A 9,248-nucleotide genomic window follows, 5' to 3' on the forward strand; every position below is an offset into this window, starting at 1 on the left:
GACTGACAACAATTAGGCAGCGAACAAATTAAACTCCGGAATACACGATGCATTATTCAAAGCAACTTGATTCTGGTAAATAAAACTGCCTCCTCCGGACACTGAGAGCACCTGGCTGCCACTCAGGTGTGCCCGGGCACCGGCGAGAGAACGTTGGCAGAAGCGGCGTCCTCCTGAATCATTGATACTGATGGAACTCTTAAGAATCGGACATGAAACAAACACCGAAGCTGCTCGAGAGTCAGACCCTCAAATCTGATCCTCCTGTGACGACCCGATTTGGACTTCGTCAAGTCGGCCACACACGTGGTCGTCGTCTAAACAAAAGCTCGCTCGCAACATTTTATTACATTTTTCCTCTGGAGGCTGCAGGCCAGACTATTGGAGGCGGAGCAGGCCGACGTTATGAGTTGTCGTTCCTCAGGAATGATCTTAACTTATGTTCCGGAGCGAACCTGATTTCTTATCTCATTAAATATCAAATAAGACTTTAAGCTGGTGGTCTTAAATTAACCAAAGCGTTGCATAGAACGTCGAGGAGGAAGAAAGTGATGACAGTCTAGTGAGAGACTCGTGTCACTCTTTTAACAAGGTCCCATAAGGTACAGCAACAACTGAAGGTCTTTTATCAGAGTAACAGATTTAAATAAAACTGCTGATTCATCACTTATTATATCGTTCATTCATCTCACTGTGGCTGGAGTCTATCCAAGAAAGACACACATACAGAGACAGAGAGACACACTCTTAGACAAAAACACAGTGATACACACATAGATATACAATGACAGGGAGAAACACATAGATATACACAAACAGAGACAGAGAGATACACATAGATATACACAAACAGAGACAGAGAGATACACATAGATATACACAAACAGAGACAGAGAGATACACATAGATATACACAAATAGAGACAGAGAGATACACATAGATATACACAAATAGAGACAGAGAGATACACATAGATATACACAAATAGAGACAGAGAGATACACATAGATATACACAAATAGAGACAGAGAGATACACATAGATATACACAAACAGAGACAGAGAGATACACATAGATATACACAAATAGAGACAGAGAGATACACATAGATATACACAAATAGAGACAGAGAGAGACACATAGATATACACAAATAGAGACAGAGAGATACACATAGATATACACAAATAGAGACAGAGAGATACACATAGATATACACAAATAGAGACAGAGAGATACACATAGATATACACAAATAGAGACAGAGAGATACACATAGATATACACAAACAGAGACAGAGAGATACACATAGATATACACAAATAGAGACAGAGAGATACACATAGATATACACAAATAGAGACAGAGAGATACACATAGATATACACAAATAGAGACAGAGAGATACACATAGATATACACAAACAGAGACAGAGAGATACACATAGATATACACAAATAGAGACAGAGAGATACACATAGATATAGACAAATAGAGACAGAGAGATACACATAGATATACACAAATAGAGACAGAGAGACACACATAGATATAGACAAATAGAGACAGAGAGATACACATAGATATACACAGACAGAGACACACAGTAATACATATTGACAGATACACACTGACAGAGACACACACAGTGAAACACACAGACAGAGACACACATTATGGTACACACATAATGTAGTTATAAAAAGACAGGGAGACACACACAGAGATAAAAAAAACAAATTGAGACACACCAAACAAAGACATGCACATAGAAACAAACAGAGACACACACATAGATATGCACATAGAAAGACATACACATAGATATAGACAAACAGAGACAGAGAGATACACATAGATATGCACATAGAAAGACACACACATAGATATGCACATAGAAAGACACACACATAGATATAGACAAACAGAGACAGAGAGATACACATAGATATACACAGACAGAGACACACACATAGATATAGACAAATAGATACAGAGATACACATAGATATACACAGACAGAGACACACACATAGATATACACAGACATAAACACACACACATAGATAAACACAGACAGAAACACACACATAGATATACAAAGACAGAGACAGTGATACACACAGGTAGACACACATTGTGATACACACAAAAAGAGACACAGAGTGCTTCACACAGGTAGAGACACACACAGTGATACACACAGAAAGAGGCACACAGTCATACACACACACAGTGATACTCACGAACAAAGACACACACAGTGAAACACACAGACAGAGACACACACAGTGATACACACAGACAGAGAAACACAGTAACACACACAGACAGAGACACACACAGTGATACACACAGACAGAGAAACACAGTAACACACACAGACAGAGACACACACAGTGATACACACAGAAAGAGACACACAATCATACAAACACACAGTGATACTCACGGACAAGGACACACACAGTGATACACACAGACAGAGACACACGGTGATACACACAGACAGAGACACGCAGTGATACACAAAGACAAGGACACACACCGTAATACTCGCAGACAGAGACACACAGTGATACACAAAGACACAGACACACAGCGGTAAACACAGACAGACACACACAGTGATACTTATGGCAGTCCATCGATAACGATGATGACGTTGCTCCAATTTTAATGAATAGACATTTATTGGGGTGTGTTGCGGCGGTGCATAGCCATGTGGCTGTGCAGGCCGATGCGGGATCCGCATGTTTTGCCACAGGAGGGACAGAGGTACGTGGCACTGGAGGGTGTGGGCCCTGTAGCAGGCTGATGCCTCAGTGCACGTCGCCGTATCCTCCTCTCTGTGGCTTGCTCCTGAAGGTGAGCAGTTCCCTGGTGGCAGGAGGAACTCCAGGTATAGCGATCAGCAACCAGGGACTCTAGTGCTGCAGGTGAAATTTTGCACTGCTTCAAGAGGGTTTTAAGATGGTCCTTGAAGCGCTTTTTTGGACCACCAGCAGATCTCTGGCCATCCAGAAGTTGGCCGTAGAGGATTTGCCTGGGCAGGCGGTGGGCAGGCATACGGATCACCTGCCCAACCCAGCGCAGGTGTTTCTTTGCAAGGAGCACGGCGATGGTAGGTGTGTTGGTCCGTTCAAGAATATCAGCATGTGGCACCCTGTCTTCCCAGGACACACCCAGGATCCTTTGAAGGCAGCGGATGTGGAAGGCCTCTAGTGTTTTTTATGTGCCTCTGGTAAGGGGGCCAGGTTTCCGACCCGTACAGCAGTGTAGAGAGGCAGACCGCCTTGTACACAGCTGCTTTGGTGGAGCTGGTGAGGTTCCTGTTGTGGAATACCCTGGAGCTGAGCCTGCCAAAGGCAGCGGAGGCCAGACCGACTCGGACCTGGATGTCATCATCAATGTTGCAGGAGGGGGACAGAATGCTGCCTAGGTAGGTGAAGTGTGGGACGATGGCAAGGGGATGACCATCGAGGGTGAAGGTACGCACATGTGTTTGGTGGGTGAACTCCTGGACAACTATCTGTGTTTTCCTGATGTTGATTTGGAGACCAATGGCGCTGTAGATGGATGCGACCACGTTTAACGCACGCTGTAGGGATTCTGGTGAGTGGGCAAGGAGAGCACAGTCATTTGCATACTGTAGCTCTAAGATGTGTTGGTTGGTGGTTTTGGTGAAGGCTTGAAGGCGCCGAATATTGAAGAGGTTGCCATCCAGTCTGTACTGTATCTGTACCCCATCTGCTGGGTCCAGGAGTTTGTGAGAGAGGATGGTGACGGTGGAGAGGAAAATTTTGAAGATGGCAGGGGCTAGGACACACCCTTGCTTGACCCCTACATCCACACTGAAGAAGGGAGACTGCTGGCCACCAACACTCACACAGGCTTGCATTCCATCATGGAACTGCCGCAAGATGTTCCTGAACTTTGGTGGAACCCCCAGCTTCCCCAGCACATCCCACAGCAGTTCCCGGTTTACTGTGTCGAAGGCCTTGGACAGATCAATGAAAGCTAGGTACAGGTCCTTGCAGTGTTCTCTGCATTTTTCCTGTACCTGTCTAGCAACAAAGATCATGTCAGTGGTGCTGCGCTGTTGCCTAAAACCACACTGGGATTCGGGCAGGATGTTATCAGTAGCATGAGATGCTAGTCGAAGGAGCATCACCCGTGCTAGCACCTTTCCGGCAACCGATAGGAGGGAAATGCCACTGCTATTACCGCAGTCTGCTTTGTCACCTTTGCGCTTAAAGATTGTGATGATGTTGGCATCCTTCCAATCTTGCGGGATGACTTCAGATGACCAGATGGTACTGATCAGTTGGTGTAGTCTGCGGGTGAGCAGGTATCCGCCATGCTTCAGTATTTCTGCCGGGATTCCATCAAGCCCCGGACTCTTATTGTTCTTCAGGCCAGCGATGGCTTTTCGTACTTCAGCAAAGCTGGGGGAGGAATCCAGATCTGTGACGGTTGGGAGGCATGGGAGGTCAGCAAGTGTGTCCATCCTGGTTGGATATGAGGTGTTCAGCAGGGTGTTGAAGTGCTCAGCCCATCTGTCCAGGATCTGTTGTTTGTCATGGTACCATCTTCTGATCTGACCGGAGATATGTTTTTCCTCTGTGGGCCATAGATGACCTTGATGGCGTCTTAGAAAGCGTGGGAGTTGTTAGTGTCTGCGTGATGCTGGATCTCATGTGCTTTCTTTGTCCACCAGTCATTCTCCATGGCTCTGAGGATGCGCTGGGTTTCTGCCCAAATGTTGGTGAAGTGGGCCTTCAGCGAGGTGGATTTGGGGTTGGAAAGGTGAGCTGCAAGGGCCTTGTGCTTTGCCTGAAGTAGGTTGTGGATACCTGGTGCGCTATTATCAAACCAGTCTTTGTGTCGCCGTCTGGTGTATCCTACAGACTCTACTGCCGCCTGGTAGATAGCAGTGCGCAGAGTGCTCCAGGTAGAGTTGATGTCAGGAACGACTGGTGTTTCAGGGAGATGGACAGCTGTAAAGCAATCTGTTCCCTGAGCTGGTTGACTGAGTTCGGGGACTTCAGTGCATCGCAATTGAGCTTCTTACAGGGTGGTGTTTTCCTCAGTGGAGGACAGAGTTCCAGGGTGAGTTTGGTTCTGATCAAGCGGTGGTCAGTCCAACAGTCAGCTCCACGCATGGCTCTGGTGACTCGCACCTCCTTCCTGTCAGCTTGGCGGACGATGATATAATCAAGGAGGTGCCAGTGTTTAGTGCTGCCAGGAGGTCTTGAATTTGTTGTTCATTTGGAACAAGGTGTTGGTGATGACCAGCCGATACTCGGAGCAGAGAGTGAGGAGGCGAAGACCATTCTCATTGAGCTTACCAACACCGTGCTGCCCAAGCACATCCTTCCAGAGCACACCGTCAGAGCCCACTCTCGCATTAAAATCCCCAAGGAGAATGAGCTTGTCGGTATGGGGGGTTTTATTTATGGCGGAGTGCAGGGAGGCATAGAATAGTTCCTTGCACTCAGGGTCAGCATCCAGTGTTGGGGCGTATGCACTGATGAGAGTGGCATGACGGTTGTTGGTGAGTGGAATCCGCCAGGTCATCAGTCTTTCACTGATGCCGGTCGGGGATTCAGGAATTCTCTGAAGCAGGCTTGAGCGCACAGCAAAACCTACACCATGGAGGCGGCGGGAGCTTTCTGGAAGCCCCCTCCAGAAGAAGGTGTAGCCTTCTCCTACCTCTGTTATGGAATCCTCGCCATGGAAACGGGTTTCGCTAAGAGCTGCGATATCGATGTTGTATCTCTGCAGCTTGTGTGCAACCAGCGCTGTTCTTCTTCGGGGACGATAGGAGTCATCACCCACATCCAAAAGAGTGCGGACGTTCCAGGTTGCAATGGTGAGATTGATGCGGGTTTTCTTATGCTTATATTTTCGACCGCGTAAAGGGGTGACCCGGCAGCTGCGGCAGGCTGCCCGGGTTAAGTGGAACAGAACAATGGGGTATTTGGAGCAAGCCTGCGCAAGAGAATAGATTATAGTGAGGGGCAGTGGCGCGCATTCTCTGCCCTCACTGTCTTGGTTCCCCCCTACATTCTCCAGTGGCGTGCGAAGCACGACGACCTTCAGTGGGAGAGAGTTGCAGAAAGCTGCCAGAACACCGGTCTGTTGGTGACTGCCTGATGCGGGTTATCTCCACAGGTTTTTGGTCGAAGTGTCCTTCTCCTAGATGGGTTGCCTACCATGGCTATGAGCCCCATCTGCCCATGCTATTTACCCATAGGCTGGGGCAGTGGTTGAGAGGCGCCAGGGCGTGTCCACACACCGGTGGGCCTGCACGCCTTCTCTCTAGGGCCCACTGCTGCTCCGAGATCTCCTACAGTTTAGCCTGGGACCGCGAGATACCCAGTTTCCGTGTGTGGCCGCGAGGAGGCACTGTAGGAGTCTTGGTGGTGGAGAGGCTATGTACCGGCAGGAGGAGACTTACACATTCTGCTCCTCTTTTCACCCCGGACAGAGGCTAGCCGGTGGCCGTAGCTGAAAGCAGAAGGAAGCAAGCAGAAGTGGCATGCAACATGCACTAGCTACGAGCACTACTACCACAGTTCTACTGCACTGACGCTTCACACACACCCTTGGTATACACAACATTGTCATGTACACACACACACACACACACACGAGGACACACACAGACACACAGTGGTAAACACAGACGGAGACACACAGTGATACACACAGACAGACACACACAGTGATACACACAGACACAGACACACAGTGGTAAACACAGACGGACACAAATACACAGTGATAAACACTGACAGACACACACAGTGATACACAGAGACAGAGACATACACATCATTACAAACAGAGAGAGACACACAGTGATACACAAAGAGACAAAAACCTAGAGGCACACACACAGGGAAAAAGGCACAAAGACAGACACCAATAGAAACAGAACGATACAAAGAAAAACATAAATCCTAAAACATGGAAGTGATTTTATGGATTTGTTTATTTTCCATGTCCTGCTAGAGTGATGTGAGATCCTTGGCAGAGGTATGCAGTCATGTCTCGCTTCTTCTTCTGGTTCGGACTGAGAATAGAATGATGGTCATGTTGAACCTTCTGTTCTCAAACATCTTCCTCCTGAACGACGGGTCATTCCGACCGCACTTTAATTTGACTTTTCCCTCAGTCTGGTCTCCAGGTGAACTCAACCGGGATCGTATTTGTCTAGAAAGTAGCGACTATATATAGACGCACACACATGAACCCCGCACACTCTGGCGCAGGGGAATATCTGCGTCCGTGAGTCTCCTTTTTCAATCCTTCCAAGGATTCATACAGTTTTTTTTACCTTTTTTTTTTTACTTTCCTGTCCTTTACTTCCTTCGGCTGCTGGAGACCCATTTGCATTATTGATGAGGACACACACACACACACACACACAGACTCACACACTCAAAGTGTGTCTCCTTTTACGATCAATAGCTCCACAAAAAGCTTTTTTCTCTCCGGCCTCATCCCTCTGCTCTCACACCATGGAGGGGAAACGAGGTCACGTTCTCACGCGAGTCTACGAGTCATTGTCAATTTCAACTCGTCCAGCGTTGATACTTTCATTTCTCGAGTGAAAATAAACATTTAAAACATAATTTAACCGGTTCAAAAACTACTTTTGGTGTCGGAAGAGGTGGGGTTTATACGTGATGGTACGAACATGTTACTCACACACACAAATAAATCAATGGTTAATCAGGTTTGTGAGAGCGACGGACTCTCGGGACCGTTTCCCGTCGTCCCCGGTTGTCCTCGCGGTCCCACAGGTAAACTTAGAACCTCATCTGTATTCAGACGCACACACACACACACACACACACACACACACACACACACACGCATCATACGTTCATCATACGTTCATCATAAATCCACTGACACGTACATTACGTTGAGTCTAAATAAGGTAGGAAAGGGGGATAACTCTCTGATTGATCCAGGAAGTAGATTTGATGTTAGAATATTAGATTAAAACCAAATTTAATCATAATTATACAACATTTTTCTGGGGTTATTAAGACTATTATTAATTCTTCTTTCCCCCAAATATTTACTGTATTCTATGACCTTATTTCCTACTATTTTAAGATCCTTTTTTTCTAATAGTATTTCTAAACTTTACCCAATGTGGTCTGAATATTCTATTAAATCCATTTTTATAAGATTCTGCACAGAACACCAAATAATGACAATATGAAAAAAAAGATAATAATTCACACACAAAATGAAAAAGACAAGGATTTTTTTTTAAACTTGCTAACTACTGACATCGTTTTGTTGTTGTATGCATTTAATGTGTTTTCTGTGTGAGTTTGATTAACCCTTGTGTTAAGGGATATCTCAAACACATTTGTTTTCAACATACCTTATGTTGTTTTCAGAGACAACACAAGGGATACCTCAAAAATATTTGTTTTCAGGCCTTCGGGTCACCTTGACCCTGAGATAACACAATGAATACCTCAAAAATATTTGTTTTCTGGCCTTCCGGTCACCTTGACCTTGAGATAACACAAGGGATACCTCAAACAAATTTGTTTTCAGGCCTTCAGGTCAACTTGACCCAGAGATAACACGAGGAATACCTCAAACACATTTGTTTTCAGGCTTTTGGGTCAACTTGACCCAGAGATAACGCAAGGAATACCTCAAACACATTTGTTTTCAGGCCTTCGGGTCCATTGACCCTGAGATAACACAAGGAATACCTCAAACACATTTGTTTTCAGGCTTTCGGGTCAACTCCATCAGGTGCTCGTCAGTCACGGCAGGAGAAAACTAAATCCCTCAAATCTTTTATTTAAAACTCACTTTGTCGTCGTTTTCCCTCCTCCTGCGGTGAGTTCAGGTGTCGCTGTGAGGTAAGTATCAGGCGGAGGTTACGCTGACAGGAGCGAGCGGAGAGTCGACGCCACCAGACAAACGTCCTCGTCCTGAAACACAATTAAAGGGACGATTTCAAAACTAAATACATGTCAAAGTCATGTTTTATGAAGGACGTGGAAAGTTCCTCACAGAAGAAGCATCTGACATTCAAGATGATTAGTTCAATCATTAAAACATGTTCTGGCTCGTAGTAGACATTGAAGAAAGCAGATCCTCGCTCAAACCATATCAGGAGCCAAGATCTCAAGCAGGTTAGTGTTATAGTTCCCACTCATTTTTATATAATTCACACTTTATTCACTGCACAAAT

General features: G+C 45.8%; 1 protein-coding gene across 1 annotated transcript in view; it reads right to left on the reverse strand.

Moving 5' to 3' along the window:
• The window catches only part of kcnd1 (potassium voltage-gated channel, Shal-related subfamily, member 1), a 69,429-nt gene extending 60,495 nt beyond the window's left edge, over positions 1 to 8,934 (reverse strand). Inside the window, exon 1 of the mRNA XM_087781258.1 lies at positions 8,864 to 8,934. The gene's annotated coding sequence lies outside the window, so the exon portion shown is untranslated. The remainder of the gene's footprint in view (positions 1 to 8,863) is intronic.
• Positions 8,935 to 9,248: the final 314 nt, after the last annotated feature.

Source organism: Callionymus lyra, chromosome 19 (genome assembly GCF_982586985.1).
Source record: "Callionymus lyra chromosome 19, fCalLyr1.hap1.1, whole genome shotgun sequence".
Lineage (NCBI taxonomy): Eukaryota > Metazoa > Chordata > Actinopteri > Syngnathiformes > Callionymidae > Callionymus > Callionymus lyra.